Genomic DNA, 20,785 nt, shown 5'->3' on the forward strand with positions numbered 1-20,785 from the left:
TACATTTTGAATAATTTACATTTACCCTATAATTATAAATCTTCTTAGACTTTCACCCTAGCTGTCAAATTCACAATCATATAAATTCCGTGGAATATAAAAATACAGTTTTTGATGAACCACAATCTGATATATATATATACAAGCTAAAAAACACATATTACGATTATCTTGCTTCAAAGTGTAAATTTTAAATGGAATAAAACGGATACAAAAGTGATAATATTCTATATAATCTCGATGATTCCACTAAATTTGAAACCGCAAGGGTGAATGTAGAAGAAAATTTATAGTTGAGAGGGGATATTGTAATCACCCAAACAACATGGTTTTTTTTGTAATTTAAGTATTCCTCGATACATACGTTTCATCTCTCTCTCTCTCCATATATTCCATCTTTATCTCTCTCTCTTATTTGCAACCCCTCTCTCTCCTCCCCTACATCTCTCTCTCTCTCTCTCTCAATTTCAATCTTATCAATTCTGAATCTCTCATCCATGGATCGGTCAAATTGCACAGTTTTCATATAGAAGTACAGATTTCTTATTTTTTTCTACCAAACTAAATTGTTGTTTCATATGTGAAAGGTATGGGGTAATTGGCACTTTGCACCCTTGAATTACATAGGTTTGGCATTTTGCACCCTTAAATTGCAAATTTGGCACTTTGCACCCTTTAATTACAAACTTCTTGGCACTTTGCACCCTCATCCACTTTTAGGCTAGAAATGTAACGGGCAACCGGTTCAATGGGTTTCAACAGGGGCAACTTCGTCCTTTTACACCTGTACACGTGGTAAATACATCGATAAAACACTCGGTAAAAAAAATTGATCGATAAGACAGAGAAGAAAAAAACCCTAGCATCTTCTCTTCAACCCCTTCCCTAATACGCTAATCAATTAGCTATACTCAAGAATGGCTGGAGAATCTACACAAGAAATCGAGCAGGAGATGCTATTTGATATACCTTCGAATTATCAATCTCCATTCCCTGGTAATACAATTTTATAAATTTACATATCTAAAGTATTATATTGTTATAGTTTAAGATTTTACAATAGCGAAAACGGCATATTTCTTACAGCATCAACCAACCCAAAACAACTGAATATTCAAGTTGTTTTTTTTTTTTTTTTTTAATAAATTTCAGCAAATTATTTTTTTATAATAGCTTGAATGTTGTATACAGCAAGTTTTTTTTTATAATGTCTTGAATGTCGTATTCAACTAGTTGTTTTTATATATATTTCTTTACAACAAGTTTTTATATATTTATTTATTTTCATTAATTATTATTTTTTTCAGCACGTTTTTTGTTCAACAATATTATTATATTTCTCTACTTGTGTGTACCAGTTTGTTAAAAAAAAAATTCCCCACCAATTTTTTTTGTTAAAAAATATTATTATATTACTCTATTTATGTGTGCCAACAATTTAGTAAGGCATGGATTTAAACTGCTCTGCATATTTAATTTAAATGACCCTGCCATGCATATTTAATTTATTTTGTGTTTTTACAGAAAGTTCGGCAGACATCGCGGAAGTTGACTATGAAACTAATGAAAATGAAGAAAGCAATGGAGAAGAAACTGATGATAGTGATTCTACGTTCAGTGATGGCTTTGAAGATAGTGACTTTGAATATGACGATGTCTTGTATGATGAGAATATTGATAAAGAGATTGAATGGGTTGGTATCAACGATGAATCGGTAAAAGAACTTGATAAAGGTAAGGGAATTATTGAATATCAAGCTACCGAGCATTTTAGGTCTTTAAGTAAAAGTCATTCATCTGCAAAAGCCAAAAATTCAAAGTATCAAATATATAAAGATGATGCAGATGAGTCATATTTTGAATTTGAGGTAGGTTTGTGTTTCAAAACTGCTACAGACTTCAGGGAGGCTGTGAGAAAGTATTCGAACAAGCAAGGGAGGCCTATTTTGTTCAAGAAGAATTGTAGTGACAAAGTTCAAGCTATTTGTGCATGTGGATGGGTCATTTATGCCTCTTTTATATCTAAGATTGATAATACCTTCCAAGTCAAGTCAATCAAGAGAGAGCACACTTGTTCCAGGGATCCAAGCTCTAAGCATTGCACTTCTATATTTCTTGCAAAAAAGTATCAACACCACCTCAGAAGTAATCCAGAGTGGCCTGCTGGTTCAATGCAAGAAATAATGCAAATGGAAAATCACACTTCTTTATCCATTTGGAAGATGTACAGAGCTAAGAAACATGCAACAAAGCTTAACCAAGGCACAGAGTTGGAGCAATATGCTAATTTGTGGCAGTACTGTGAGGAAAATTTTAGAACTAATCCTGACACAACAATAAAGATTAAGTGCAAGTATGATGCAGTTTCTGAGACTTGTCAATTCAAAAGAATTTATATTTGTTGGGGGGCCTTAAAGAAAGGGTTCAAGGCAGGATGCAGACCGGTTATAGGTCTAGACGGCACACACTTGAAGACTTCACGAGGAGGAGTTTTGTTATGTGCAGTGGGTATAGATGGAAATAACAGTATGTATCCTATTGCATATGCTATGGTTTTGAAAGAAAACAGAAAATCTTGGGAGTGGTTTGTGAGTCTTCTTATTGAAGACTTAGAGATGAGAAACAGCTATGGATGGACTATCATTTCTGACAAGCAAAAGGGGTTGATCCGAGCAATAGAAGATTTGTTACCACATTCTGAGCACAGATTTTGTGTAAGGCATATGTACAATAATTTCAAGCAAAAGCACAAGGGTTTGCAGCTGAAAGATGTTGGGTTTCGGGCACGCATACGCAGCGGAAAACAAAAATTTTTATGCGAATTAAACGAGTTTAATCACACAAGTACATGCCCGACAAATTAAATCAATTAATTGCGTACCTTTGCGCTTCCAGCGAAATTAAAAACAACATACATGCTAATAAACTTAACCGAATTTAAATCAATTAACATGCTCGCGTTTTAAACCAAATAACATGCTTGCAACGATTTAATCGATTACACATAATCACATAAAATCATACGATAGCAAACATGAATTCATAGTTTAAACACAATTAAATCGAAACTAGGGTTTCGTGTTTTTACCTCTTGAAGCGCGAGGTAGGAGCGTTTAACACGTCGTGATTGCAACGGAAACCAATCCGTAGAATCGGGGCAGCAGCGGTGCAGCGGCAGCAGCGGCGCGTGAGGTCACGGCGGCGCGTGTGGTATACGCGCGGCTTCGGGGCGGCGCGTGGGGCAGCGTGCGGCTTCGGCTCGTGCGTTGCTCCTTGATTCTTCAATCTACGATCTTCCTCCTCTCGGATTTCAACTCGTATACTTCGATCTACTAAAACGTGGCACTAGACACGAAGTAGTTAGAATTAACGGAAGAAAAGAAAGGAGAAAAGAATACCGAAAGATATCGGCCAACGGGTGGCCGATTCCGGCGACGGGGCGGCGACGGCGGCGGTGACGGCGGCGGGAAGAGAGGCCGAGAGAGAGAGGGGCGGATGGCTGCTAGGGTTAGGGTTTGTTGTGTGTGTGCAAGGCCTATAAATCATGTATTTATAGTCCCTTGCATAAAACCCTAGCGGGCTTAAGTTGGACCGGGCCCAACAGCTTAAGTTCGTCAGTTCCTTTGATTGCTCGTCTCTCTCAATTCAATGACCGAAAAATTGCAACGATTACATTTTCGGAATCATTATAATCTCCTCGTCATTACGAGTGCCATCTCTTATTTTCCAACTTTCCAAAAGTGGAAACCCTAGTTCAGTGGACTTTCTAAATTTGGAAACTTCCCGATTTAGAAAGTTCACTAACACGTTCGCCTATTCTTTTCTTTTCTTATTCTCATTCATAATTCCAAATTACGAATGTTGGACTCAATCATATTGACTTCCAATCATGCAAAGATAAACTATTTTATCTCTGACCGTTTATTCAAAGATCTCATGTGCACGAGCAGTGTGACCCTCGATGGTTCAGGTGTAAGCTAGCCGTGGGCCCACAACTCTTTGTGGTCAAAACTCGTCCCTTAGAGTTACGATTAAGATGAAGCTCGTTTCACCTCAATCACCCAACGAATCAAGATTGGCGTCTAGCAACTACGCGTCATGATTCCCTAGATACAAATGAAGTGCCTGCAAGAACCTTCAGATATAGTTAACGTACAGTACGGTCCCTTCGATTCATATGTCCCGATCGAACTAGAGGCATTGGTTCATCGAGACCTCTTTATATGTTCGATGACGGTGCGATCGTTCCAAGTATTGTAATCCTTACGTGCATGACTTAGAGAATCGAATTCTCTAATCATCACTTAGTCAGCTCTTGCCAGAGACTTAGAATGATTACAAACTTTCAGAACACACAGGACATCCAAGACTATTCTAGCGATCGAATCCCCGACTACAATGCACAGACCTCCCACTAGATTTCGGACTGCACGAACACTGGCCCTTGGGATGGTCCTCGGTGGAACTCAGGGACAGGTCACGATACATCTGGTCCTCTAGTGAAGTCACGGTGATGTCTAGGTCATAAGGACTAATGGTGTACAACTATACCATAGATATCTCTACTCAATTATTGGGAACCACTTAGAGATTTCTAGGGTGAGGGAGTTCAGTGAACTCGTCAACTTACGAGCACCCACTTATGCATGCCGATATCACAATACCGTTTACTGATGAGATGCAGTACACATACACTAAGTGCTAGTCTTAATAGGAAAGGCCGATATCCACATTAGTGGCGTAACCCTTCGACTAGGAACAGGTTTAACAGTTATAATACTTAAGTAAATATCTCACGATCCTAACGATCAATTACTAGTACTTGTAATAACTGTAAGGACTATATCTATGCTTGTGACAAATGGACAAAGATATAGAATGCCAATGGGTTTTATCATTAATACGAATAAAGGTTCGTTTATTACAATAATAAATACGAAAGACCACAGCCACAAGTTGGCTTGTTGGTCACCTACTCTAACAATCTCCCACTTGACCTAAAGCCAACTACCCATGAATCGTAATCCCATCGACTCTCGATGTTTCTCATGGACCGATCTCGGTAAAGGCTTCGTGAAGGGGTCTGCAACGTTCTCTTCCGAGGTGACTCGTTCTACCTTAACTTCACCTCTATCAATGATCTCTCGGATCACGTGATACTTCCTCAGAATATGCTTCGACTTCTGATGAGATCGTGGCTCCTTAGCTTGCGCCACGGCTCCGGTGTTATCACAGTACAATGGTACTGGATCACTAGCATCAGGAATGACATCCAACTCTTGGATGAATTTCCTTATCCAAGTCCCTTTTTTTGCAGCTTCAGACGCTGCAATGTATTCCGCTTCGGTAGTGGAATCGGCCGTCGTGCTTTGCTTGGAACTCTTCCAACACACGGCACCACCATTAAGCGTGAATATAAATCCAGAATTCGACTTTGAGTCGTCCACATCCGATTGAAAACTAGAGTCAGTGAAACCCTCTAATTTCAACTCGGCACCCCCATAGACCAAAAATATATCCTTAGTCCTTCGCAAGTACTTGAGGATATCTTTCACGGCTTTCCAGTGAGCCGGGCCGGGGTTAGACTGATATCTGCTTGTGACACTCACAGCATATGCAATATCGGGTCTTGTACACAGCATGCCATACATTATGTTTCCTATAGCAGAAGCATAAGGCGTCCTTTTCATCTCCTCGATTTCACTACGTGTTTGCGGACACATAGATTTCGAGAGACGAACCCCATGGGACATTGGCAAGAATCCCTTCTTGGATTCTTCCATGCTAAACCGTTTCATAACGGTGTCTATGTACAGGCCTTGGGATAAACCAAGCATCTTTCTTGCTCTATCTCTATAGATGCGTATTCCCAATACGTAAGATGCTTCTCCCAAATCCTTCATTGAGAAACGTGTGGACAACCATGCTTTCGTTTGCTGCAACATTCCTACATCATTCCCAATGAGTAGAATGTCATCAACGTAAAGCACTAAAAATATTACTGCCCTCCCACTAACCTTCTTGTATACACAAGGTTCCTCCGGATTCTTCTCAAAATCAAACTCTTTGATAGTTGAGTCGAACCTAATGTTCCAACTACGGGATGCTTGTTTCAATCCATAAATGGATCGCTGGAGCTTGCAAACCTTTTGCTCACTTCCAGAAGATATGAAGCCTTCCGGCTGCGCCATGTAAATTTCTTCCTCAATATCTCCATTAAGAAAAGCGGTCTTCACATCCATTTGCCATATCTCGTAGTCATACCACGCGGCTATGGCCAGCAAAATCCTAATGGACTTCAGCATCGCGACTGGCGAAAAGGTTTCCTCATAGTCAACACCTTGCCTTTGAGTGTATCCTTTCGCTACCAATCTAGCTTTATAGGTCGACACCTTTCCATCCACTCCAATTTTCTTCTTATAGATCCACTTGCAGCCTATAGGAACAATTCCCTTAGGTGGATCTACCAAGGTCCACACCTTGTTGGAGTACATGGAGTCCATTTCGGATTTCATGGCAGTTAGCCAATGTCCCATGTCCGCATCCGATACGGCCTCATTGTATGTTCTTGGATCTCGCCCAAGGTCAACGTGATCTTCATCATTTTCGAGGAGGAATAACCTATCCGGCATTTTCCGAACTCTTTCGGATCTACGTACCGTAGGTTCAGGAGGTATATTAGTGGTTTGTTGTATTGGTTCGATTACTTGATCTTGCGTTTGAACTTCGCTTTGTGGTTCTTGAACTACTTCAAGTTCCACCATGCTGCCCTTTCTATCGGATAGAAACTCCCTTTCCAAAAAGGTGGCATTTCTCGAAACAAACGTCTTTGCTTCTTTGACATAGTAGAACTCGTATCCCATCGAGTCTTCGGGATACCCCACAAAATAGCACAAGTCGGATTTACTATCCAACTTATCTCCCACTAACCGCTTCACATAAGCGGGACAACCCCATATCCTAATATGTTTGTAGTTGGGTTTTCGGGAATGCCAAAGTTCATAAGGTGTGGATTTGACTGCTTTAGTGTTAACTCTATTCAGCAAATACGTGGCAGTACAGAGTGCATGACCCCACAAGTATGCCGGTAAGTTTGTGAACCCCATCATGGATCGAACCATATCTAATAGAGTTCGATTCCGACGTTCGGATACTCCATTAAGTTGAGGAGTTCCCGGTGGAGTCCATTGGGACTGTATCCCATTCTCTTTCAGATAGTCAATGAACTCGATGCTCAAGTATTCTCCACCACGATCGGATCGCAGCTTCTTAATACTTCGTCCGAGTTGCTTTTCTACTTCGTGTCTAAAATCTTTGAACCTTTCAAATGTTTCAGACTTGTACTTCATCAAGTATACATACCCATACCTAGAATAATCATCGGTAAAGGTAGCGAAGTAGTTATATCCACCCTTCGCACTAACACTTAGTGGACCACATACGTCTGTATGGATCAAATCCAAAAGACCCTCGGCTCGTTCCATTTTCCCTTTGTAGGTGACTTGGTCATTTTCCCTTTAAGGCAAGATTCACAAGTTTGTAGTGATTTCACGTCCTCCAAAGAGAACAATCCTTCACTAACAAAATCGTTCATCCTTCTTAAAGAGACATGACCTAATCTAGCGTGCCAAAGTTGTGCGGGGTTTTGATCTATCTCTTTACGTTTTGCTGATATAACATTAATAGGTATTTCACTTGGATTTAGTTCATACAGGTTGTTTAATAGTCGTCCTTTGCAAATCATATTCTCATTCTTTTGTATAATGCAAATCGAATTTCCAAAAACAAAAGTAAAACCTTCAATATCTAATACAGGAATAGAAATAAGGTTTCTAATGAGCGACGGAACAAATAAACAATTGTTCAAAACAATAGGAAAACTAGAATCCAAAACATTTAAGTAAATTGTGCCAATGGCTTCAGCAGCAACTCTTGCTCCATTCCCCATCCTTAGGTAGGTCTCACCCGCTCTAAGTCTTCGACTTCTTGTCATTAGCTGCAAATCATTGCACAAATGTGAGCCACAGCCCGTATCCAATACCAAAGAAGAAGAGTTGACAGACAAATTTACGTCAATGAAATACGTACCCTTTTCAGAACCTTTCTGCTTCAGGTAAGCCTTGCAGTTGCGGCGCCAATGTCCTTTCTTTCCACAGTGATGGCAAGCATCATCAACTTGTTTGCTAACCTTTGCTTTGGGGCCCCCACTACCTTCACCCACTTCGAACTTGCTGTTTGGGAAGGGAACTCTTTCCTTTCTCTTCTTTTGGAAAGAACTCTTCTTTCCAGAAGTAGCAGCAATGAGAACAGACTTCTCTTTCTTAATGGTGGACTCGAAGCTGACCAACATGTTCATTAACTCATCCAAGGGAGGATCTAGTTTGTTCATGTTGAAGTTCACTATGAACGATTCATAGGAACTAGGAAGAGACAACAGGATCAAATCCAACGAGAGCTCGGCCGGGAGGGTGACATCAAGATTCACTAGCTTTTCAAGGAGAGTGATCATTTTGAGACAGTGCTCGTGGACCGAAGTCCCTTCGCGCAGTCTCGGTGTGATCAACTCCTTTGTAGCAGCGTACCTCGATGCCCTAATATTCTCACTATACATGCTATCGAGATGAGCCTTTATATCGAAAGCATGCAAGTGAGACTCATATTTCCTCGCAAGCGCGGGCTCCATGGCGGCTATCATATAGCACCTAGCATGAGTGTCATCTTTCTTCCAAACTTCATAAGTTTCTTTTTCAGCATCAGTCGCTGTGTCAGGTATAGTGGAGGGAAGTCTCTCGTTCAAAACATAGAGACGCCCCTCAACAGTTAGCACAAGCTTAAGACTACGCAACCAATCTAGGTAATTAGGGCCATTGAGTTTATTGTCGAGGATTGACATTATGGGATTCTTAGACATGATTATCTGAGACATTTAGAGAAGAGGATTATTAGAGATTCGCGTTAAATGATTGTTACAATTAAATGTTTGGACTTATGTTATTTAATTGTTCTCCCACTAATTTTATCGAATTCCACTTCCCTCTAGTAGACAAACGAGAAAACTGATTTTTCTTAATGGGCTTTAGGTCCAATAGACAAATATAACCCGTAGTTAATCTAGCCCGATTATATTTGCCCAAAGGTAGATCACAATCAATCATATCCACAATATGACCCTAAATTAATTTTCCTCACACTTGATAATGACCTAAGTTAATCTCGCGAATATCAAAATCGTCGTGTGTCAAGTCTAACCTACCAATCAAAGATGCTCATAGAACTCGATTATGCCAAACTAATGCAGTCCCTAGTTAATCTAGCCGACCACGTTAATTCAACATAACCCTTTTCTATGGCTACCTTCATCAATATGTCAATTGAATTACAGCTTACTCTACCATAGCACTCCCCGCTAACACGGCTTACTGCACTATAGTAAAGGGCTACACATAATCCAACCGTTGGCAGAAGGAAAGAAATAACTCAACAGATTGGGTTTTTCTTTATAGCTTGAAATGATTCTTAATTGAATTAAGAATGAGGGATTTTTATTAAAATGTTTTATCTCATCAGAAGGTTTTGGATTGGTCTATGTGATTCCTACATCTATGTTCTCTAAAGGTATATGGAAGCGCATATTGTCCTAAGAGGAACATACGACCTAATTTCATAATTAATTACATTAATTAATTATCGGATTTTCAAAATAATTATAGAACCTCAACTAGCATAAATCATTCAAATAATGTTGAGGTACTACTAATTAAGTTGAATTTATAATCAATATTATATATGTGTTCTATTAATTGAAATCAATTTAACAATTTAAATTAATTAATTAATCTAACACCTATTTACTAAAATAGATGACTGTCGATCCAATTATCTAATTGGGATTAATTGAAAATAATTTTCCAAAAATTAAAATCAATTTGTTTTAAGTTTAATTTTAGAAATCTGAAATAAATTTTTTTTATTTTTTTTATTTTTTTTTTATTTTTCAGTGAACCGGTTCGGCCCAACCGGTCTGACCGGTTCGGACCGAAGCGGTCCGGTTCTGTCCGGTCCAGCTGACCCAAATCAGTGGGCCGGGTCAGTTAGACCGGGAACCGGTCTGACCGACCCGAATCCACGTGGATTCGGTCAACTAAACCGCACACAACCATCGAACCGGCCGGTTCGACCGGTTCGATCCGAACAATTAAAAACCGATGTTTAAAAAATAATTTCAGATCCGATTTTCCAATTTTAAACAATTTTAAAGCTGGAAAAATTCTAAACAATATTTCAAAAATATTTTAAACTTACGAAAACTCCCAATTACACAATACGACAATCACTACTTTAATAAATCGAACATGCATATTAAAACGAACGCAATTAATTGCGCAACGAGCTCTGATACCACTGTTGGGTTTCGGGCACGCATACGCAGCGGAAAACAAAAATTTTTATGCGAATTAAACGAGTTTAATCACACAAGTACATGCCCGACAAATTAAATCAATTAATTGCGTACCTTTGCGCTTCCAGCGAAATTAAAAACAACATACATGCTAATAAACTTAACCGAATTTAAATCAATTAACATGCTCGCGTTTTAAACCAAATAACATGCTTGCAACGATTTAATCGATTACACATAATCACATAAAATCATACGATAGCAAACATGAATTCATAGTTTAAACACAATTAAATCGAAACTAGGGTTTCGTGTTTTTACCTCTTGAAGCGCGAGGTAGGAGCGTTTAACACGTCGTGATTGCAACGGAAACCAATCCGTAGAATCGGGGCAGCAGCGGTGCAGCGGCAGCAGCGGCGCGTGAGGTCACGGCGGCGCGTGTGGTATACGCGCGGCTTCGGGGCGGCGCGTGGGGCAGCGTGCGGCTTCGGCTCGTGCGTTGCTCCTTGATTCTTCAATCTACGATCTTCCTCCTCTCGGATTTCAACTCGTATACTTCGATCTACTAAAACGTGGCACTAGACACGAAGTAGTTAGAATTAACGGAAGAAAAGAAAGGAGAAAAGAATACCGAAAGATATCGGCCAACGGGTGGCCGATTCCGGCGACGGGGCGGCGACGGCGGCGGTGACGGCGGCGGGAAGAGAGGCCGAGAGAGAGAGGGGCGGATGGCTGCTAGGGTTAGGGTTTGTTGTGTGTGTGCAAGGCCTATAAATCATGTATTTATAGTCCCTTGCATAAAACCCTAGCGGGCTTAAGTTGGACCGGGCCCAACAGCTTAAGTTCGTCAGTTCCTTTGATTGCTCGTCTCTCTCAATTCAATGACCGAAAAATTGCAACGATTACATTTTCGGAATCATTATAATCTCCTCGTCATTACGAGTGCCATCTCTTATTTTCCAACTTTCCAAAAGTGGAAACCCTAGTTCAGTGGACTTTCTAAATTTGGAAACTTCCCGATTTAGAAAGTTCACTAACACGTTCGCCTATTCTTTTCTTTTCTTATTCTCATTCATAATTCCAAATTACGAATGTTGGACTCAATCATATTGACTTCCAATCATGCAAAGATAAACTATTTTATCTCTGACCGTTTATTCAAAGATCTCATGTGCACGAGCAGTGTGACCCTCGATGGTTCAGGTGTAAGCTAGCCGTGGGCCCACAACTCTTTGTGGTCAAAACTCGTCCCTTAGAGTTACGATTAAGATGAAGCTCGTTTCACCTCAATCACCCAACGAATCAAGATTGGCGTCTAGCAACTACGCGTCATGATTCCCTAGATACAAATGAAGTGCCTGCAAGAACCTTCAGATATAGTTAACGTACAGTACGGTCCCTTCGATTCATATGTCCCGATCGAACTAGAGGCATTGGTTCATCGAGACCTCTTTATATGTTCGATGACGGTGCGATCGTTCCAAGTATTGTAATCCTTACGTGCATGACTTAGAGAATCGAATTCTCTAATCATCACTTAGTCAGCTCTGGCCAGAGACTTAGAATGATTACAAACTTTCAGAACACACAGGACATCCAAGACTATTCTAGCGATCGAATCCCCGACTACAATGCACAGACCTCCCACTAGATTTCGGACTGCACGAACACTGGCCCTTGGGATGGTCCTCGGTGGAACTCAGGGACAGGTCACGATACAGCTGGTCCTCTAGTGAAGTCACGGTGATGTCTAGGTCATAAGGACTAATGGTGTACAACTATACCATAGATATCTCTACTCAATTATTGGGAACCACTTAGAGATTTCTAGGGTGAGGGAGTTCAGTGAACTCGTCAACTTACGAGCACCCACTTATGCATGCCGATATCACAATACCGATTACTGATGAGATGCAGTACACATACACTAAGTGCTAGTCTTAATAGGAAAGGCCGATATCCTCATTAGTGGCGTAACCCTTCGACTAGGAACAGGTTTAACAGTTATAATACTTAAGTAAATATCTCACGATCCTAATGATCAATTACTAGTACTTGTAATAACTGTAAGGACTATATCTATGCTTGTGACAAAGGGACAAAGATATAGAATGCCAATGGGTTTTATCATTAATACGAATAAAGGTTCGTTTATTACAATAATAAATACGAAAGACCACAGCCACAAGTTGGCTTGTTGGTCACCTACTCTAACAAAAGATTGTCTTTGGAAAGCTGCTTCAACAACTAGAGTTGTGGATTTTAATAGGGAGATGGAAAAACTGAAAGCATGTGATCGAGCTGCTTATGATTGGGTAAGAGAAAGACCTCCAATGCATTGGGCAAAGTCTCACTTTAGTACCTGGCCGAAGTGTGATTTATTGCTCAACAATCTCTGTGAAAGTTTCAACAAGGTTATCCTAAAAGCACGTGATAAACCTATAATAACCATGTTGGAAATTATCAGGGTGATTATGATGAGAATAATTCATTCTCAGAGGGATAAAGTGAAAAAATCTAATGGAGACATTTGCCCGTCGGTGCAGAGGACCTTAGAAAACAACAAAAAAAAGGCATACGAGTATATCTTAGAGTGGAATGGTCATGATAAATTTGAAGTTAAGGGATGGGTTGGTGATCAGTGGACTGTTGATTTAACATTAAAAACTTGCAATTGCAGAAAATGGGACATCTCTGGAATCCCTTGTGTTCATGCTACAGCTTGTATCTTTTATAGAAGGGAAAATGTTGAGGATTATGTTGAGCATTGGTACAGAAATGATACATTTTTGAAAGCATATTCGCACATGCTCAACCCTTTGAAAGGGCAAAAAGAATGGCCTGATTCTACATTAAATACATTAGTGCCATGGTACGAAAAACCAAAAAAAGCAGGAAGGCCGTTGAAGCATGCTAGAAGGAAAGAATCTGATGAATCAAGCCAAAAACAAGTGACTGGAAAAAGAAATGGTCCCAAATATTCATGCTCAAAATGTGGAAAGTTAGGACATAACAAGAAAGGGTGTAAAGAGGCATCTACGAATCCAAGTGCAGGCGTGTCTAGTCAAATAACAAAGAGGCAAAAATTGCCGGTAATAATTAAATTTTATCTATTATTTTTTGTCTCGGTCTCTCATTTTAATTATTGTTTGCTGATAAACATGTTTTTGTAGGTAAAGAGAAATGTTGAGAAATCAAATTTTGTTGTTAGAGGTTGTGAATCACTACCACAGGTTATTTTTATTGTATTTTAATAGTAACCACATGTTATTTATATCATATACACTATCATATGTTATTATTTTGAGATGTTATTATTATTTGTAGGAATCGTCGTCTGGAACAACTACATCTTTGGTGGCAACAATGATATACAGAATGGAGTCAAATAGACTTGTAACGCAACAAAGTGATAATCATTCTACAGTAACAAGGGTGTACGATTGATGATGAAGCTTTTGAGAAATTTTTGATAAGTTGGCTTTTGAAGCTTGTAGAAGTCTGGTTTTGTTTTTTGCTCATTCCAGTGTTTTTGTAAAGTTTACTTTTGGTTCAGTTTCATTTTGAGAAGTATGTTATGCTTTAAATTTTCAAAGAATTAATGTATTGAATTTGGTTTCAAATGTTATTTGGTTGAATTTGGTGAATTTGATCAATACTATTTTAATATTTTTGCTATATAAAGACATTGTAAATAAATAGCAGTATACTCTTGTTAAGGTTTTTGGTACATAAAAACAGTAGAAATAAAAAATAATATATTGTATTTTAATGTTTTTGACAGACAATAGATCTTTGTTTTGTTATGTTTGTTCTTGTTTATGTGTCTTGCTCACACCCATTGATGTTTTTTTTAAGATCAGTATGCCCAAACCAGCAAATCATTGCATAAGCATTCACTTTGTTCTCATCATAATAAAAAACGTATAACAATAGGATGAAACTTAGAATCGACTAAATTTGCAATCCATTTTTAACTTTCGAAACATGAGTTAATTCATTAAATTTGTAAAATTTGAATAGTAGCTTACAATTCATAAAAAATACAGTTGTATGAAACTCCAATATATCCATGTATTAGAGCTTGATCCAATACCTGCAAGGCTTTAGCTACATTATGACCAGGGTGATTAGGTTTGGCTGTTCTTGAAAGAATCTCCACACGTTTTTTGTATTTTGATGACTCAACACTTCGGAAGGACAATGACTCGGCTTGAACCTCTTGATTTCTATCTCTAGGCAAACTAGCAATTTCAACTTGACCATACGTCACTTTCCTAGATTCGTCAACCATTTTGGATAAAAAAACTTCCATCACTTACCACATGACTTATCACACTCTAGGCAAAGGAAAACAATCCAAAGCAATACAAGTATCGGGTACAACTAGTATTAGATATCGAAGCATCTCAACAACATCGGCAGTAGTGTATGCACGCCGAGAATTATCGACGAGGTCAGAACCACCAGGAGAAGGCTCTTGGATGAATCGAGCAGCGATCAAGGCCAGAGTACGCACATAAGTCTGAGATGAAACCAAAGTTTCTATGACACCATATATAATAGGCCAGAGTACGCACATAAGTCTTCTTCAAACTTTTGAATTTTTTTCAGCAAGCCAGGTATTATTTTTCTTGACCTCTCACATATTTGTGGATCAAACCACTTAAAATATCCACAACCTCCAGAAATCTGAAAATAATTCATAAAGTAATAAGAACTTAATTTTGTTAAAAATAAAAACATAATTTATTATAAATTAAGAACCGAATTTCGGAAAAAATAAAGAAATTTAGATAAATAATTGAATTACCACATACCCATATGACAAACATTTGTGAAATCGTCTTCCTGGGTTATCCTTGTTCCAACATGTTACTAGAGGAAGAAAATTTCCACAATCACAATACACAACAAGTATTTACTCCCCGTAGTGCCAATACGTGGAACTACTACTACTGGCCGATGAATTCGGTTTACCCATGAAGAAAGAATTGAAGAAGAGAGGCAGAAGATGAGAAAAACAATTCTAGGTTTTTTTGCCGTGAAGAGAACGAGATAAATGGCAGAGAAACGACTAGTGAAAAAAAATGGCAAAACGATTTTAATTAGCTAAGAAATAATAGAAAGACAAATCTGCCCTTATTCGAACAGGTAGCACGTTACATTTGTGGACTAAAAGTGGATGAGGGTGCAAAGTGCCAAGAAGTTTGTAATTAAAGGGTGCAAAGTGCCAAATTTGCAATTTAAGGGTGCAAAGTGCCAAACCTATGTAATTCGAGGGTGCAAAGTGCCAATTACCCGAAAGGTATGTTATTCATTCTCTGACTTGTTTTTTATTCCTTTTCTTTTTGTATGATATATGTGTTTCTTATTTGATTGGTTTTATTCAAACCCTAAACGATTCAAATTAAAACAATTTCAAAGATTTCTTAAAAGCTATGTTGGTTGATTCTACCTAGATTTAAGATGTGTTATGCCTTCTTATGTGTGGATCTATGTTAATTACACCAATTTGCCTGTTTTTTATTTAAAAAAAATATTTTATTGGTGTAAAATTGGATGACCCTATGGATCTATTCCAATTGCACCAATTTTATATAGAAAACATATATTTAAATTTTTTGAAACAAGTTATGAAATCCTATATAACTTGTGTTGGTTTTTTTACTTAGTATTCCAAATCAGAAAAGAGAAGTATTTTGTGGTTTTTGTCTGAAACCCATAAATCTGTTGTGTGTTTCATGAATATAAAAAAAATATGTTGTTTGGGCAAAAAAAATGATAAATATAAAAACTTGACTGTATCTTTTGAAAGGGTAGTAATATTTTATTTTTTCTGTTGAAATTATTTGAAAAATAAATAGATAAATATATGCTGTGAAGTAGACACGGCCACGGGCCGGTTCGGGCCGGTTCCGGGCCGGTTCGGACCGGTTCACGGTTCACATTTTCCGGAACCGGAACCGGCCCGTGGCGTGCACGGTTCACCGGGCCGGGTCGGCCCGCCGGTTCGGGCCGGTTCACGGGTCTATCCGGGCCGGTTCCGGGTCGGCCCGGAAATTTTGAATTTTTTTTTTTTTGTTTTTTTTTTTTTTTTTTGAAATATTTAATGAATAAGTAAATTAAAAGAAATACTTTTAAATAGATAAAGGAAAAGGAAATAAATGAAAAATCAATTTAGAAGCACAAGTTTGAAATATTTGATGAATAAGTAAATTATAGTAAAAATTGGGGTGTGAGGGTATTTATAGGAAAAATTGGGGGGGTTTGGGGGCAAAAAAAATTCAAAAAAAAGCAAAATTGGGGTGTGAGGGTATTTATAGGAAAAATTGGGGCGGAAAAAAATTCAAAAAAATTCAAAAAAAAGTAAATAACGGCCGGTTCACCCGGGCCGGTTCACCGGGTGAACCGGCCGTTATTCACTTTTTTTTGAATTTTTTTGAATTTTTTTTTTTTTTTTTTTTTTTTAAATTCGGGTGAACCGCCGGGCCGGCCCGGCGGTTCACGGTTCACCAAATCTAAGAACCGGGCCCGTCCCGGGTAGGACGGGCCGGTTCACGGTTCCGGGCCGGTTCACACGGTCAACGGGCCGGTTTGGGCCGTCAACGGGCCGGTTCGGGCCGGTTCCGGGCCCAAAACCGGCCCGTGGCCGTGTCTACTGTGAAGGGTCCATTTGGATGGAATTATTTGGTTTGGGAAAGAATTTGGAGGAATGATATGAAATCCAAATCAAATGCTCCAAATACAACTAAAATGAGTGGTTGTGGATTTGAAATTCATTGGATCCAATTCTTTGGCAAATCGTTGATGGATTTGTTATTATGGAATTGAAATCCTTCCTCTAAATCCCTCTATCAAAATACACATTAGGATTGATGGATTTGGAGGAGGGATTTCTAAGGATTTGCCAAGGAATGTCAAATCCACACGCCTCATTTATAAGTTGTATTTGGAGTGCAATTGAGACGGATTTCAAATGAGTTCAAATTGCGATCTTCCCCAATTCGAATATTTCCATCCTAATGAACCCTTCAAAAAATGTGTCACATGAAGAAAACTATATTTGACTTTACCCTTTGAAAGTTTAGGGCTATTTCTATGTTGATTTTTTTGCAAAAATATGCTTTGGATTTAGAAAAACACCTACTAAAACTGCAGTGTACTAAAAAACATAATTAAACTGTAGTGTATAAACAAACACCTACAGAAATATGTTTTGGATTTAGAAAAACACCTACTAAAATTCACTACCATGCAAAAACTAATATCGTCACGACAGAATTTTAACAATCATCCAAAAACCGTTATAAACAAGAAAGCATCACCAGAATCTGTTACGCTAACAAGTACGTGAAATTAACAACGTAATCCCAAAAAAGCCGGTCATCGTAAGTATGAACATGTTTTTAAAAGAAGCATTAGAATAAGTACTAAAACCTCATTCTAATTTGCAGGTGATCAGTTTTGTTGAGCAGGAGGTGCCTGATCCCCGGGTGGAGGAGGTGGTGGTGGCTGATTTGTAGGTGGAGCTCGTGGGGGGTTGCAGTTCTGCTTGTGCTCACGGAAGCCTTTATTCTTTAGGTAAAGTCGACGTCTGCACTTAGGGCATAGTTTCCCGGGTGGGTGGTAATTCCCCATTGTCTAAAAAACAAAATTAAAAATATTTATAAATTAGTAATGTGAACAATCTGTAACTTAACTGAATTTTCTACTATATTATTCTAATTGTTTGATTGTTGACTTCTCAGTTAAGTTAATCTATACTATATATAAAAGTGTGAATGCTAGGTGGTTTCTTCCATTTTATGTATGGACAAAAATACCCCGTAAAATAATTGAAACTTCAAGGTCAATTAAGTAAAATATGTAATAATTAAATTCTTCATTAATGCAATACAATAATTAATAATATCTGATTCATTGAAAATTGTAACCACAAAAGCTTAAATCTGTCGGTAATCGTTGGTTGAACCAACACTCGATTGTGAAATTGCATTTTAGAATCATAATCAAACTCTTAACTTGGGTTGGTTAATGGTCTTGTATTTTTTAATTGTAAACCCCGGTCGATTCTGACTCGTGAACCGTTGGTTCACGACAATAATCAGGTCTCCATATATATATATATATATATATATATATATATATATATATATATATATATATATATATATATATATATATATATATATATATATATATATATATATATATATATATATATATATATATATATATATATATATATATATATATATATATAATCAAACTCTTAACTTTAAGGATTGGTTAATGGTCTTGTACTTTTGAATTGTGAACCCCAGTCGATTCTGACTCTTGAACCGTGGGTTCATGACAATGATCATGTCTCCATCCAATTTTTCATTAATATTTTATTTTTCATTTGTTCTAAAAATAAGAAAAATATAATAAACATTCAAGAGTAAATGAGACAGCTCGAAATGAAAGTAATCACAAGATCGAAAATGTTCTCTTAAAAAAGAACAAAAAAATCACTACAAATATGATATTCGAGACGATGATAACTAATTATTGGAATAACTAAGAAGAAATAGATATTGTAATATAAATATGATAGTTTATGTATATCAATATTAAATAAAATCACATTCCACTATTTCAATATATTTTAATATATACATAAATTAATAAAGACGTGCAACGCACGTCACACCTTTCTAGTGTAGTAGAAAATTCAGTTAAGTTACATATTGTTCACGTTACTAAATTATAATATTTATAATACTGTTTTTTAGACAATGGGAAATTACCACCCACCCAGGAAATTATGCCCAAAGTGTAGACTTCGACTTTACCTAAAGCTGAAAGGTTTTCGCGAGCACAATTCGAACTGCAACCCTCCACGCGCTCCACCAGCCAATCAGCTACCATAAAATAAAGTAAAATCTGAAGGCCCTAAATACAAGGAAATGTTAGCCCATTAAAGCCGGCCCAGTTTCGGTATTTAACTTTTCCAGTATTTAACTTTTCCAGTATTTAACATTTCCTCCCCAAACACTTATATGATATATCATAAGAGTTTTTTTAAATATGATATAAATTTAATATATTAAATGATATGCTAATATCCAAAATAAATTATAAAATAATACATGTCCAATAAAAAGTCTTTAATTAAAACTATTTAACACATTAAGACTATGGGTGTGATCTAGCCGAGCTCGGCTGTTTTGGCAGGCTCGAGCTCATCGAGTATTTTTTTTTAATTATTAGTTTTTTAACTAAAAAATATTTATATTTTAATTTTTTTACAAAATAAATAATGAACTGTAATTATATATTTTAATTTTTTTTATATGTTTTTATATTATATATTACTTAAATAAAAATAATAGATAAAAAATAAAAATAAAAAATAACAAGAAGGCTGGCGAGCCGGCTCGTGCGTTCATGAACAACTTAGAAAAGACCCGAGCTCCAGCTCGAGTTGGAGTCTTTTTTCGAGCTGGCTCATGGATTCACGAGTCGGCTCATCTCGTTTACCACACCTAGGGCCTAAGTACTCGACGAGCTCGGAAAATACGAGAGCAAAATTCACAAAAAAAAATAAAAAAAAATTGAGACTTTAACAAAAAAATGTACGTGTAGGAGAAATTGGTTATATATAAATGAAGATTTCAACAAAATTATGAAGAACATAATATAGTCAATCAAAATTTTATATGCATTAAACGAAATACCATCTTACTAGAATCATTTAATTGATGAACATATATGTATATGTATTCAACCAAATAAAAATCAGATACTCACACAATTAACGTAAGATTAATGTCATCTAAGCACCAATCTTGGCACGACAATTAATCACGACCTATAAATTCAAAATTACTAATAGAATATTATGCTCACAAATTCACAATATACTATACATTATAACTAAAATATTAAATCAAGATTACACCTACCACATATAAATATAAATATAAAGAATATTAAAATAAAATAAAAGGTACGAATTCGGGCCGTAAAAGCCCAATTGAAGTGTGTAATGGGAAACACAAAAAATTACTGTACTACACAGCAGTCGAACATCTAACGTGCTGGTAATAACAAACAGCATTCAACCACATCCCCGTAATAATGATTGTTTTCTTTTCAATCCAATATCCGAAGACTTAATCATGCTACCAAAACTGGATAGTTCAGACACTTACAATCAATGTATATTGACCAAACCTCCCACCGATGCTGACTGTTACATTTTGTTCAATGGCCTTGAACAATCATTTTGCCGAATTGGAGACGAAGAATATGTGACGCGGACATTAGAACAACAAGAAGATGATGGCTTAAATAACTTATCGGCGATTGTATCTTTTGAAGGTAAGATTTACGGTT

General features: G+C 37.3%; 1 long non-coding RNA gene across 1 annotated transcript; it reads left to right on the top strand.

Annotated features, from left to right (window-relative positions):
* The first annotated feature begins 557 nt into the window (after positions 1-557).
* Positions 558-19,308, top strand: LOC148771987 (uncharacterized). The gene is made up of 3 exons (XR_016030422.1): positions 558-587; positions 17,857-17,983; positions 19,180-19,308. It is a non-coding gene; the product is annotated as an uncharacterized LOC148771987 (long non-coding RNA).
* Positions 19,309-20,785: the final 1,477 nt, after the last annotated feature.

This window comes from Erythranthe guttata, chromosome 3 (genome assembly GCF_056151865.1).
Source record: "Erythranthe guttata isolate IM_541 chromosome 3, IM_541, whole genome shotgun sequence".
Lineage (NCBI taxonomy): Eukaryota > Viridiplantae > Streptophyta > Magnoliopsida > Lamiales > Phrymaceae > Erythranthe > Erythranthe guttata.